The following is a 15,442-nucleotide window of genomic DNA, read 5'->3' as shown; positions in this document are numbered from 1 at the left end:
GGACGCCCAACCCACTGGGCTGCTGCTGGATGTCCAGTCCAGCAGCATGACCCATCTGGTTTATGTGTTAAATTGACTCCCTTTATCTGGTGGACCCCCTTATGACATGTATGGGTCACCAGGAACTAAAATAAATTTATGAATTAATTATTTTGAAATTTCCAGCAAGCCCAGATTGTGGGTGGGCTGGAATTTCAGTAATAGGCTCATGATTACTGCCCATAAATGAATGTTTTAGGGCAGCATGGTTCACCAAATTTGGGGACATTATTACACATATCTTGGCCCATTGTAGTTAGATTTTTTTTGCTTAATTAGTGTAAATTTAAGGCCCATTCCAATTGGGTTTCTATTGGACTAGTCTTCTTAGTTATTTGTTGGGTTTTCCTAGGCCCATTACCTTGAAACTCTTGATAGGCCTATTGCACCCTTGGGGCTTATATTTATTTAGGCCATTGTGATGGGTTTTATGGGCCAATATTCAAGTAGTTGGGCCCTTACTTGCCCATTAAAACAAACCCATACTTGGATCGAGATGTGAGCCCCAACTTATTTATTTTTAAATATAAGGATCACCCATATGTTGGAATAATGGGCTACCCATTAGGCCCACCACAATGAGTGGACCCATGATCTTTATGGTTGGGCCCAAACCTTGCTTGAGGGCCCACCATGTTGCCTATGTATTGGGCTTAGTGTATGACCCACTAGGCCATGGATTTGCTTGGGCCTTGGACTTTACTTTATATGCGTAGTGGGTTACCTTTTGGGACCCAGTTGAGGTTGGATGTCCTCCTTAATGGCCCTAAGGTAGGCTCATAGGACCCTTATAGGTGGTTGAAGGCCCACCTTAGACCTTCCTAGGACTGTTTCCTCCTTAAGACTTTATGACTCTCTTAGCTTGTGGGCCACCCCAAAGTATTGGGCCCCTATTAGAGGACTTCACTTCTCCTTGGAGTACCTGTTTATGTATCTAGACCTTATCCCTCTTTTGGAAGGATGAATATATTCTACAAGTAGCGCACTTATATCATTGTGACCCAAATGCATCATTTGTGTGAATTGATTGCATTGTGTGGTGGTCATAGAGAGATGGAGTTTCTCCCCCTGTGCACGTTGAGTGCTTGAAGCTTGTGCATGATCTGTATGTGTGACTCATGCATTGGCATCGCATTTTATGATGATAACGCCCTTGCTTCACTAGGGCTTTACCTCCACAGGGACATTCGTGGATGACTATATGTGTGGACACCGAAAATATTACTTCAGCATACTAGGTGCATAGGATGCCCATGGGTGAAATTTTCAAAACTTCCATGGTACCAAGGATCTATCCCAATGCCATGACCGAGTGGAAACTATGAGCGTACGAGGGCCTTATATCATTAGGCTGCGACTCCCACTGTCGTATAGTCGGTTGGGTAGGGGTGTGGCCTTACTCGCCTGATGTAAGGAGGCATTACTAGGCTGAGTCTGACCAGCTCGTAAATGGGTCCACTATCGTCAGGCCTTACCGATGATTAGCTGTCCACGGGTGGGTAGTGAGGTCTCTTACGCTCGTTTGACTGTGCGGGGTCTGTAAAGCGGCAGTCATTCAGTAGTGTAATGAACCCTGGTGATTTCTTTATGATTGAAAATGTACTTATTATGTGGACTGAAGATGAGCACTTGCATCACTTTGCATCACATTTGCATCGGATATATAAGCCCCTTCATGCATTGCCTTAATATAGTGCCCAGTACTCATTGCATCGTATTCATGATAAGCCTTGGTAAGGTTAGTGATATTGTCATTGAGCATGTTTCTTTTCCTATATCTCCTACTATTCTTCTATGCACCATTGTCACACACTTTCACAACCCTCTAAGCTTCTATAAACTTATACACGATTGATGCATGCAGGAAATCCTAGGCAGATGTCATAGCGGCAGAGCTTGGATTAGAGTAGAGCTTGAGGACCCTAGTGTTACAGACTTTTCTCTCATTCTTCTATTATCTTATGTATGTCCTTTTGGACCTTATGAAAGCTTGTAAAAGTTCAAATTCTTAGTGGATTTTATGATGTGTGCCTTTTTTATTCTCAGATATACTTGTTGTGATCTTAGGTATGCTCGTATTGGAAATGATTATACTATTATGAAAATCCTCCTAGGATCCCAAGATCGGAACCTGCCTTAGGAGCCGATAATGTGGTACTACGGAGGCTATTACGGCCAGAACTGGCCATTGGGTTCCTTGTGAGTCCGGTTACCGAGTCTTGGGCGTGACAAGAGCGTCAAACACTACCTCTATCATAGGATTATTCCCTAGAGCACCATACATGGGATTGTTGCTTGTATCATCGTTGGATTCCATTGAGCTAAGGAAAAGCCACGCTCTGATACTAACATATGCAGGGAAAAGTGTGGGCAAGCGATGAGGAAGATCACTGTTTTTCTCAAGTGATTAAAACCTTGAATATACAAGAAAAAAAGAGATAAAAATCAAATAATTTTATTCAATAATGTGCATAGTATATATTTTTCTCAATTACACTATTAATAAAGAAAAAATAAACCAAAATTCATAATTATCCAAAGTAGCAAAATTCTAATCCTAATAGAAGTTATCCAAAATGGTAAAACTCATCTAAAGTCTAATTTGCCAAAAAAAAAAATGGAGATAAACCTAACTAGAAAAGTCCTAGCATGATTACAAGTAATTTCTAAAAAGATGAAAATCTAAAATATTAAAAATAAGAAAATACTACAAAAATCAGAATTACTAAAAATAATAAGATTTTCTAAAATTCTATTTTTGAGCTGAAGCGTGCATTTTCTTGTGAAACGGATTGATGCGACCCACCTTGTAAGTCGGTTGACCCCAGATGACCTATGACGATAAATATTGATAGGTTATGTGTCCCATAATGATGACTGAATCAAAAGTTATGAAAAATTTACAGTTCACCTTCTTTTAGTCTAGCAATGCCAAGAATGGAGCCATGCAACGTCCTGTATCACAATCCACGACTAGCCATTTCCTACTTCTTTTGTTGGACGTGGCTTCCTAGATCTTAAGATAGACTATGGTCTAATTGATCATCAGATCAGAAAAGATGGAAGTGGGGATCCAATCATTTCAATATCTATTGTTAAGAACTCGATTTCTTGCATAAAAGCATCAAATCTTTCCTTCTCCCCAATCTAATTCTCAGTTATGACATGGCCCATTGTGATGTATATACCTTACATCCTCGCTCTACATCATTTTGACAAATAATTTTAGGGCATGATCTAAAAAATTAAGCAGACTACATGAAAGGAAATAGTGGTGATTGAATACGCATTATTAAAAACTTCTTTGGGGCAACGCTATTGTTATTTTTCCATCCAATGTGTTAATAAGGTCACAGAGACCTTGATGAAAGAAAGATACAAATAACAACTTGATCCAACACATGTATGGACCAAAAGAAGTTTTTAATGGTTAATCATCCCTATTTTCTATGGCATGATCCGCTGAGATTTGGATCTGCTTCATTTTTTGAGATCATGCCTTATAATAAACTATCATAACGGATGCACGGTGTAGATGTAAGGCACATACATCACAATGAGCCCCCATTACAAGAAAGTAACGATTAACTGCCGGTTGGGGGAACCCTTTACCAGCGGGAAGTAAAACCGGCCGCTGGCAAAGAGTGCCAAAAAAAAGAAGAAGAAGAAAACCTAGCTAATCTGCTAGATCCCATTTCACCCTTTCCCTCTCCCTACTGTGCGCTGACTCTCTCTCTCTACGCCTGTCCCTCTCCGCTCGAACTGGCTCTCCTCTCCTGTCCTCTCTCTCTATGCGCCTCTCCCTCTTTGCTTGATCTGCCTCTTCCTCTCTCTCTCTCTCTCTCTCTCTCTCTCTCTCTCTCTCTCTCCCCCTCTCTCAAAACCCTAGCCCCTCTGTCACTCTCACTCGATTCCCCTTTCACTCTCTCTATCTCTCTCTCTCTATCAAAACCCTAGTCATCCCTCTCTCTATCTCCTCAGCCCTTTGCTACAGTTCTTCGGCCTTCTATTGCTCATAAATCTCGAGTTCTCAGGTATGATTTAAGTTTTTTCCCCTTCTTACTGTTGCTTTCAGCAATTTAGAATACCTGATTAGGGATATGCATTGTCAAATCCATAATACAATATGCTCTTTTTGTAAATTAATTATAAGAAACTAGTCTTCATTATTTCTTCTGGAATTCCTTAGATTCACACTTTTTTTCTAAATATACCAAGATATTTATGGGATTTGTATTGGAAATCTAGGATCGACTTGGTATAGGTCTTGATTTTGGTGTATGATCATCTATATACAGCTTAAGGTATGCATTTTGTTTGTGGCTATGCCTAGTTTCCATTTGTTGTTGGTGTTGACAATGGATATGATGAAGCTACAAATTAATGTCATGCGAGGAGATTATTCTAGGAGAGAAACAACCATTGAACACTTCAAAGAGCTGAGAGTTAGGAAACAACTACAATATTTCATAGGTTTTTTTTTTTTTTTTTTTTTTTTTTTTTTTATTATTATTATTATTATTATTGCCTTTTTTTGCCTTTTTTCCATCTAGAGCTGATTCAAACAATCTGGTTCATTTACTTCTTGCTTTTACTCTATATGGGAATCGTAGTGTCTTTGGAGAGGTGGGATAATTGAATTATACTCTATTTTCAGGTTTACCCATCCTGTTTGGTGGACGTTGAAAGGGACTACTTGGCCTTAAGCAAGTGGTATTCAAAATTATCAATATCCCTGGAATTCACCAAGGTATGACTTTTCTTATTTTAGTTGCTTGCAAGTCACAGCTATCGTACTTGTCTTAAATCTAGGGTGAAGTGTGTACTCAGTATGTATTATGATGGATCTTCTCAATTTTCCTTAGATTGTTCTGCACTGGCCAAAGGGAAACCTTAATCTGTCATTACACACTCCTGTCAGGTATCTTCTCTTTTTAAGTTGCCCTGTTATAGTGCAATGTACTTTGTCGTCTGCATTCTTTCTATTGGCTGCATAGTTAGTTCTGCTTATGTGTTGGGGGAGAGTTCAGAAATGGGGCTATTTTTTATGGGATTTAGATTAGATTTTTATGCTTTTGGATTTCTTTATGGCAGAAACTGTTCAGAATAAACAGTTTATTGTTTCTGCTTGTGTGGAATAGATTTGAGCATGACCTCATTGAAGTAAATGCTAGAGCAGAGCCAAAAGAGCCTTCTGCAGAGCCATTGGTTGAGGAGCCAAGAAATCCCAAATGCAAAAGCACTATATGGAACCCAAAGGTGAATCTTTGAGAGACTTGTCATGTGCTATAAATAGTAGCTCACATAAGATAAATATATACCGTACCAAAAAATAGGTCATGTACCAATAAAAATATAAATAATAGGTCACATGGTAAAAATAATTGATTGTGGAAATTTTAAGGCAGACACTCATTGGCCACTTGCCATAAATAGTCATATAATCTTTTGGAAGAGAACCATCTTGGTGACTTGATTACTTACAGAAAGGTCGTGACTTGAAAGATGTTAACTGAGAATGTGTTGGGAACCAATGATATTATTTTACTTATGTTTTTGTTGCATGTATTTGGCCATGAGGTTAGCACCATTAATTTTGTTCGTATGTATCTGTGATGTAGAGTGGGTCGCAGATAGTTTCATGGCCAAGATGGATCAGAAAGGCCTAGTCGATGACAGAAGTGATCCAGACCATCAGACCTTAGATCGGGCGTATCTCACAATCCGGAATGAGTTATCGGGCGTAAAATATATGATTTTGGGGTAGAATAAGCTACTTTAGCCACCAACCCTGCTATGCAAGATTATGCAAGCTGTATTTGTGAAATACCCCCAGATTGACGGTCGTTTCCCTATTTTAATTCCGTTTTTACTATAAATAGTAAGTTTTAGTTTGATTATAACTCTTCATCCATTGGGCATTAGGAGTTGCGCCCAACGTGAAAAGAGCTTAGAATAATTAGGAGAATAGCTTAGTGAAGCCAAATAGGACACTTACTATTTTTGGTCGAAAACCTTGCGCACTATTAGACATCACGGCCACCTATAAATAGTAAGTTGCAAATTCTAGGAGTTTTAGTTATAGTTTGCTTCTAATTTCTCTCTCATTGCTTGGTATCCCTATTTAAAGGGTTTTGAACTTGTTATTTTCATTCATCAATCAAATTACGAATTTATTAGAATTTATCTCTATTCTTCTTGCTTTCTTTCCTTGTGGATTTGAGAAGTCTCTGTGATGAGTCTAGAGAAACTCCGTCGATTCAGAGTAATTATCTTTGAGGAAGATGGTGATCGACCTCATCACGTTCATGCCTACATCAATCTGGCCATGAGGTTAGCATCATTAATTTTGTTCATTGGGAATGCTTCTGATACATTGTCTTTGTTTTAATTTTTAATTTTTAATTTTTTTATGAACGAAACATTTTATTAAGATGAAAGAGGCACAACTATAACAATGGGAAGACACTCCCTAACATGGGAAGGGCACTTAACACGGCTATTGGCTAGGGAAATAACCTATGCAGAGCCCCAACCTTTGTTTCATTTTGCAATTGAATTCACTTCACTCTTGCATTGGGATTGAAAGGTCAATTTTCAGTTTATGGGTGTAGTGATTCATTTCATTCGAGCTCATTGGCTATTTGCGATTTGCATGCTTTGATATTTCAATCAGATTGGTTGATGGAAGAAGCTTATTTCCTTGCACATTCTTCAGTACTTGGTTCACGAGTTAATCTATTCTTCTTTCTTCATCTTCCATTGCATTTTATGAAGTTGAAGAAGAATAGCCTTAAAACCCTAATTTTTTTGTTTGAACTGGCTCAATTGTATGTGTGGTGTCATGATTTTTGGTAATAAAAAATTATCGTTGCCTCCATGAATTATTTAATATTCATGATAACTGCTTAATACTTGGGTGTACCGATCCTGTGGAAAAGAGCCAAAAAAGCAGATTTTCAGTTGCTGCTGGATAAAATTCATTCAAGAATTTCAGGGTAGATTATCAAGCTTCTATCTCAAGCCGAGAGGGCCACTCTCATTTAACACATTTTTTACAGTGTCCCCATTGACGTGTTAGCGGCGGCACAAGTTCCATTCGGTGTTCTTGTGGAACTTGAAAGGGATTTTGCTAATTTCTTATGGGGTTGGGCAAAGGGCAGGCGCAAGTTTCACTGGATTGCTTGGAAAAAAATCACTCGCCCCATGGAAGACAGTGGGCTGGGGATCAGACAGTTAAAAGAGATCATGAAAGCCAATATAATGAAGATGGCCTGGGCAGTTAAATTCGGCAAAGAAGTCAGCCCCTGGACAATGCTTATGAGATCTAAGTTTCACAGCGACCTGGACCCTGAGACCAGAAGGAGCAGAACGTCTCAAGCCTCCCCTCTCTGGAATAGCATCATAGGCTCCCTTCCGGTAGTTGCAGCTAATAGCCAATGGATTATTGGCAATGGGGAAGTAAACCTCTGGAAGGCGAATTGGATGGGGTTCGGCTCACTGGATCAAATTGTCACCTCTCCCATTCCTCCTCACCTGCTTTCTCTCCATGTAAAGGACCTCATTGGCATGTCAGGGCCCCTCCCCCCTCCTCAATGTTTTCCTACCTTCCCCAAGACACCGTCGACCACATCTTCCAAGCCGGTTTAACGATCTCAGATGACAGGGACGTCTGCGTCTGGCCCCTCGCATCGTCAGGTAAATTCACAGTCAAGTCTGCCTGGAACTTCTGTAGCAACATCAACCAAATAATGCCTTGGGCAAGCTTGGTGTGGGACGAAAAAAAGTCGATGAGGATGGAGATTTTTGCCTAGAAACTGATCCAAGGAGCGATTCCTATTGACGAAAACATCCAGGCCAAAGGGATTCATCTCGCCTCTCAATGCATCTACTGCAACAATTCTCCAAACAGAAGGCCATCCACAGAGTCCATTGAACACCTCTTCCTCGGCAACCTGGTAGATAGGATTTGGAAGCATTTTGGAGACTTAGCAGGGATTCTGCAGTTGCAGGCCCTCCATGTTGCTGGAAGATGGAACCAACGGTGGTCTGCCCCAGCCCATGTTACCAGTGCGAAATCCTTCCGCAGGCTGGCCCCTTCGATCATTGTTTGGGAAATTTGGAAAACGCGCAACGCTTGTCGGTTCGATGGCTCCCCAGTTTCCATCATAGCCACCATAGGTCACATATCGTGGTGGCTTTCTAGAATTTCCAGCGCTCAGAGAAGTGGTTCCACCATCGGTGCTCACAGCAGTAGCAGCACCTGCAGTGATGTCGGCCTATCCAGCCCGAGAGTCCAGTGGCAAAGTTCGTTCCAAGTGGTGCGGTGGTTAGTTCCATCTTTGGGTTGGTTTAAGCTTAACATTGACGGTTCAGCTAGCAGAAACCCCGGGCTTTCAGGTGGAGGGGGGCTATGCAGAAATGATAAAGGATCTTTGATCTTTGCTTTTTTATGTTGGGTATGGTGTGGGCTCTAACAATATAGCAGAATTAAGGGCCGTTTGTGACAGTCTTTCTCTCTGCAGATCCTTTGGGCTGAATTTGGTTGAGGTGGAAACAGGTTCAAAGTTTGTGGCGGATGTGCTTAATGGCATAGCCCACCTGTCCTGGATCTGGAAACCCTGGTTGAATAGGATAAAAAATCTGAGGCAAACGGGCACATGTGTATTTAAAGCCATCCCAAGAGAAGGGAATGCTCTGACGGATAGCTTGGTGCGATCGGGCAGCGCTCTCCACTCAAATGTCGTGATCTCCGCGGTCAAGGATCTTCCCCTAGTCACCAGAGGCCATATTTTCCTTGACAAAGTTGGATTGGGTGCCATTAGAGAGATTAGATAGCCTCCTTTTTGGGCAGTTTTTTGTAAAGTCCTTTCTATCTCCCTGTTCTCCCCCTGAGTTTTTATCTCCAGGTGGGAAATCAGGGAAGTCGTTACCTGTACATTGATTACACAAATGAAATGAAAGATTATCTTTAAAAAAAAAAAAAAAAAAGAAATGAGCGGAGTGGATTGCATCTTCTGATTCTTCATTTCAAGTTCTATTTAGTAAAATTTTTAAGGAGTCACAGGTCCTGAGAAAATGCATGGCTTGTCATTATATTATTCTGTTGTACTAGTTGGGCCTGCAGTTTTGGTGATAGACCCATTATTCTGATGGCTCATTGCTTAAAGTGGAAATGTCCTAAAATATCCCAGATTGGAGGATCCTAACTGTTCAATCAGTTGCTTACTACTAGATGGTTAAGAAAAAAGATTACCAGATTGAGCCTGCAGTTTTGGTGATAGACCCATTATTCTAATCGCCCATTGGTTGAAAGTGGCAAGGTCCTAAAATATCACAGATTGGAGGATCCTAACTATTCAATCAGTTGCTTACTGATAGATGGTTAAGAAAAAGATTACCATATTCACCCTCATTGAAAGGTTAGTATCTTTCATTGCAGGTGATTTTTGGGGCATCCCATTAATGGTGGGGCACGTTAGATTAACAGTCTAGACCACCAAACTGTGGACTCCACATGTACAGATGAGTTGAGTCCCTACTTATCTGGCCTCACTTAAATTTTTTTTTTTTTTAATATCTTCATATGTATATTATGTCTCAGTGATTTTGGTATTTCAGGCACACTTTTCACAAGTAGAATTACCAATCAGTGACTATATCACTGACCTAAAATCAGTACTGGATCAAAGCATATGTATCATCCGGGCTATGATAGACATATTTGCTAATAGTGGATGGCTTTCAAGCAAATAACTCGTATGCATCTTCTACAAATGGTCATGCAAGTAATCTTCTACAAATTTACCTTCTTTTTAAAAAAGAGAAGGTCTCACTTACATTTTTTTTTTTTTTTTTAATATCGTCATATGTATATTATGCCCATCCAATTGGGTAAGGTTGTATGTGGACCATTGCTTGCAACTATCCATTTTGACCATATAGCTAGGATCAACATATCTAGGCCTGTTTATGGTCAAAATTTAACCAAATCTCCTTTTGTCCCTTGTTTGTATTACTTTGGTTTTAGTCCCACATTGGAAATCTACAAGACTTCCAAATAAGTTATAAGCATTAGTTGGGGTAGAAGGCTTGGACCTTCAAGGGACATGGTGTTTGGTTGTGCACCGCCTCTGGTCTGATATTTAACATGATTGTGCAGAATGGCTGATGCGAGAGCTTTGAAAACCCCCTTGCGAAAGGGTCAGGTGTGGATTTTCATCATTTACGACTCTCTTCCATCTTATCTAATTTGGGTCTTCTTTCAATTCTAATTTGTTTTTTGTTTTTTTTGGTAATCAATTTTCTGCATGTAGTTTGATTATGTTGTGTTTGCAATCCGAAAAATAATGCAGTATGCTTAGATGGAAGCCCTCTAGCTTATCATATGAGTAGGGGTTTTGGTGTCGGGATAAATAATTGGCACAACATTTCTTATTTATAACTGGTATCTTGGAAAAGCTATTCTGCAGGTAAGCTTGCAATAGTAATTTGTTTATAACTGGTATTATGTTCTACTTAATGTACATACCTTGGGAAAAAAACTATTTTGTAGGTAAGCTTGGAATAGTAGTTTGTTTGCAACATGCAGGGAATTGGAAGCGGAGAGAACCCAAATTACTGCAATAATGGTTATATTTTAGTATTTCACCAATGAAAGCAAATAAAATTGTACTTGAATTGAATTTAAATTGTCAAAGAAACTAGGGTTATTACTTGTAAGACGGGCCTTTGTATGGTTGGTTGTTTTTTTATTAAATAATAATAATAATAATAATCTTGGGACCTTTAGTAAGTGTTTTTTCTTTCTTTCTTTTGTTTTTGGAGCTTAATCCCCTCTAATCTTAATAAAGTATTCATTACTATAATTTGAATCATGGATTTTCTTTTTCCATGCATATCGAATTCTATATGCAGCCATGAAATTAAAGGGCTAGTTCTTATATTACAGTCCCACATGCAGTTCATTCAAAATCTATTGGTTACAATTCCATGTTTTGTTTTTCCTCCATCCAAACACCCCTTGCTTTCTATAGTATCAATGATGATGGCTAGTTTTTTGCCCCACATTGGTGAATGGATTTGATTCCAGACGAAAGGCCAGGTTGTTGTCTATGGTTGGGCTGGGATCTTGAAACTGTGGGATCTCTCTCTCTCTCTCTCTCTCTCTCTCTCTCTCTCTCTCATACACACACACACACATTTGGATGTTTCTTTACCAGGCTAGATAAGAAGCAATCACCATATGATCTTCTTTGGGAGGATGGTGATAAACTCTCTAGCAAGGTTGGATGCAGTAAACAAGTAAAACATGTTCATTTGATACTCATTGCCTAGTCGATCATCTGCTCTAAAAATTTCCATTTCCCACAACACTCTTTGTGCTCAAAAGAAAACCTTTGGTTTCTCATCTGCTTTGATTCAACAATTTCCAATCTCTCTCTCTCTCTCTCTCTCTCTCTCTCTCTCTCCAAAAAAAAAAAAAAAAAACTATTCAACAGTTTCCCAGTTTGAACAGCTTTTTCATGTTTTCCCATTCATTGAATGAACCAAACTAGTCAAGTTGAATGTGGACTGTTACTACACTAGTTTTCTTAAATGTCTCCGCAGGTGACCAATGGAAGAGTCAAGATTGTATCGTAAGGGAGATTTTGAGCCATGGTCCATCCACTGGGGCATAGGATCTATGGTCTGGATGACCAAAACAAGGCTGGATTTGTACGAAGGACATGAGGATGGTATGCATATCCTTGGGTAAGCGGATCATATAATTTGTCTTCCTAATACGCCATTCTATGCAAGGATACAAAGTCAAATCATTTTTCTCAATTTCTATGTAAGTTCTTAGCTATATATTGTATTTTTGTCATATAAGCTACTGTGGTTTTTCTTCTTATTCAGCTTGTTTAGTATGGATGGCGATTTTGCACCTATGATTGAACTTGTGGAGCTTCGGAAGAAGCATGGGATTTTTATTGGTCATTGATGATGTAAGTGTGGCTTCCAATTCCAATTAGAGCTGCATGATTGTGTCATATAAAACAGTGATTGATCTAATGCACTGGTAGTTACCTAGAGTTTCTTCAGGCCCATGGGACACTAGTTTGTGGCAAGCATGGTGGTGGAGTGGTAGAGCAGTTTGATTGTGAGAATGATGTGGATATATGCATCGGAACTTTGAGCAAGGTTGCAGGTTGCCACAGTGGTTTCATTGTATGTAAGTAATCCAATTTGTGTTTCCACAGAAAATATGATTGCCAAATGGAGTGATTTTTTATTTATTTTTAAAATATTTTTAGTGTCTGAATTATGTTGTTTATGCTTTTTAGTATTCATAATAGGAAGCAGCCTCAAATTGCAGTTGTGTTTCATTAAAGTCATATTTGAAATAATGTGGTAGCAATGTGTAGCTCAATTCTTCAATACGAATGCTAAGAAAGTTACTTGCAATTTGGTTATCACTTTATTCGACTAATTATTTGAATATTCATTTTAATATGCATCCAAATGCACATTACATAGGATTCGTAATATCTGAAAAGAAAGTAGCTTAGCTAGTAATGCATCCTGAAGGATTTTACTGTGGAAACCCATTAGATCTATTTTTGGATGTCTGGATGTATAATGTTTGAATTTCCAACTAGATTCATATAGGGACTCTATCAATGCAAGTTGCTACATCTTTGTTCTGAAATTCCATTTGAATAGCAAAAAGTGGAAACTGCAACCTTTATCCTCTGTCAATATTATGTTACTTGTTTTGGAAGCTCAATTGACAAACACCGGTGTTTGGGTGTAATCATGGTGAAGATGATGAAGTAATCATGGTGAAGGTGATGAAGAAGAGGAAAGTTCAAGTGTCCTTGATGCCCTTCCATTTGTGGGTCAGGCCACCTTAAACATGGCCTTGTACGATGACCCACCTTCAGCTAATGCCATCCGCAATCTCTTTCCATCTTTTCTATCCATCAACCCCTTCACAACCCCAACGATCTCCGCCCTCCCAAGAAATATTTCAGATTGTTGGTGGATCTGAACATACTATACGTGAATAATTCATATTCTCACAAGAATCATATTGTATGACTGAGATTCTAACCTATGACTTTGCAAGAAAATGTAAGAGCTGCAAGCTTCCACAACACATCTTGTTTATTTTTCTATTTAGTGTAAACATTGGCTTGATTCTTTGATTTTTTTTTTTTATTATTATTATTATTTATTTATTTATTGTATCAAGAAACATCACAAAGGAAGTTGGACCTGTAAGCATGATTTTCACCATATCAATGTATAATGCTTTAAAGCTTCAGGTGAGCTGGTATTTTGACTATAAATGAGAATTCTACGTGCTTCTTTCTTCATTTGTTTCTTTCTTTTTCTTGAGAGGTTAGCTGAGCGAATCATGATCAATTTTGTAAAACACCATCTACCAAACATTGAGTTACGGTCCCGAATTATTTTTCCATACTTCTTTTCATTGAGCAGATTATCTTAATTCAATTCCGACTAAAGCTTCGTCTTTTCTTTTTTCTTTCTTAAACCTCCACTGATTAGACCACGTGTTTGTGGAAATGGTACCATTGGATATTTTATTATTTCCATTTTTAATTGTCCAAAAAATGGCCATCAATCCACTAGCCAGATAATCAGTCAAGCTTAATTTTTGATTCATGACACATCTACACTAGATACCATAAGTTGTGCCTATGCCACATGTGCAATATCTAAGTAATTTTTAAGTTCCTGGGTTCCACCCATAACACTGCCAGAGTATCCAAGTTTTTCTCATCTTCCATGTTCTTACTTTGGGTCTTTACGTTGTTGTGCCATTGTTACAAAATCATTAGTTGCCTTTTCATAACTGCAGAATTTGTTGAAAGTAATGAAAAATTACTAAGTGATATTTTATGAAATCAGGTCCCTCTCTTGTTGAGCATTGTTGTTAGTCATTGTTTTTATTTTTTTACAGTACTCTCTGTTTCTATTTACAATATGTAAAATTGCATCATATAAACGGGCATGGGTTATGATTCAGTATGGGAGTGATGAGGGAGTACCTAAAATCAGATCTCTAGAAAATATATACAGGTAATGAATGATTGGAGAATTCAAAGATATATACTTGAAATGCAGGGAATTTACTCACCTCAATTTTCATAAGGGCTTGTTTGAATAGAACTTTGATGGTGCCCTAAGGGTGTCTCTGGAAGCAACATTAAATAGAATTTTAATTTAGTTGCTATAAAAATTGGGGTTCTTTACACATGAAAATATAGGCCTGAGGAAACTTTCTCATACTCTGCAATGTAGGTAAAGCTGGATGTGTCACGTTTGGCTGACATTTAGATGATGTGGACTTTTGCTGCAAGCTGGTCAAAGAGGAATCAATGGTCATTCTTCCAGGTGGGTTGAGACACAATACTCAGATCATGTGATCTATGGCTCAAAAACAATGGATGGTTGTAATAAATTAACTCATTCAAAGGTTGAGGATCATCCAATCGGGTTGATTCTTGTACCATGGCTTGCTCCCAATGGTACTATTGAATGAACAATCCCGATTCATGATTGAGTGTCCCACGTGTCCTAATTCTGCATCTTCTTCTTCTTCTTTTCTGCATTCCATTATTTACTTTTTTGATGTTTCGCATTTGAAATTAAAGTAAGCTCTAGGTACTATCTAAAAGAATGATTTTTTTTCCTTGTACTTTATTTCTAGGTGTGATGATATGTGTGTGAAATCCTAGTAAGAGGGAGCTGAAAAATGATTTCGATCGAAGCAGATCAGACAATAGCTTTACATAGATAGTATTCCATATGGACTGGATGGTATGGTATTTTCTCATGTTTAGCAGAGGAAATGATACCAAATTTCTTTTCTTGATGTTACATATAGAAAATTTGGGTGCTAGATTCTAATATTTCCTTACTAACTTGTAATTTCTTGAAATGGTTCATTTAACTTGAAACAGTAAAATGTGCTTTCTTTTTATAGGTGCTCAATGCATTGGCCAGTTTTTTATGTATGTCGAGTATATTTGCAGAGATATTATGGGATGGTGGTTGGCTTCCACAACTTCTTCCACACAGCGAGGAGGAATTTAATAGTCACCACTTTAAATAGATCTTGTTCATGTGTTTTGACTTCTCATATGATTGTGCATGGACAGACCAATCTAGATCTTCTGTAAAAAAACATCCTAGAAGAAGGCCATCAAATCCCATCGCTCTTTTGTAAAAAACGTCCTAGAAGAGGGCCACCAATTCCCATTGCCCATCCATTATATCTTGCCCCTGCGTCAATCACTTTGACTTCAATCATTCCTAATACAACTTATCCACCATCTGCTATATTATTTATTTGCATGCTGGAATCAATTATTGTCCTTGTAAACCAAGG

The 15,442-nt window shown here is 38.6% G+C and overlaps 2 long non-coding RNA genes across 2 annotated transcripts; both read left to right on the top strand.

Moving 5' to 3' along the window:
- The first annotated feature begins 4,664 nt into the window (after window positions 1–4,664).
- On the top strand, window positions 4,665–5,293 carry LOC131238595 (uncharacterized). The gene is made up of 3 exons (XR_009167961.1): window positions 4,665–4,789; window positions 4,905–4,960; window positions 5,181–5,293. It is a non-coding gene; the product is annotated as an uncharacterized LOC131238595 (long non-coding RNA).
- Window positions 5,294–12,891: 7,598 nt separating this feature from the next.
- Window positions 12,892–15,180, top strand: LOC131238594 (uncharacterized). Its single transcript, XR_009167960.1, has 4 exons — window positions 12,892–13,119; window positions 14,353–14,445; window positions 14,762–14,871; window positions 15,038–15,180. It is a non-coding gene; the product is annotated as an uncharacterized LOC131238594 (long non-coding RNA).
- The last annotated feature ends 262 nt before the right edge of the window (window positions 15,181–15,442 follow it).

Source organism: Magnolia sinica, chromosome 3 (assembly GCF_029962835.1).
Source record: "Magnolia sinica isolate HGM2019 chromosome 3, MsV1, whole genome shotgun sequence".
Lineage (NCBI taxonomy): Eukaryota > Viridiplantae > Streptophyta > Magnoliopsida > Magnoliales > Magnoliaceae > Magnolia > Magnolia sinica.
The sequence above is the reverse complement of the archived record's forward strand: the minus strand, read 5'-3'. Positions and strand labels throughout refer to the sequence as shown.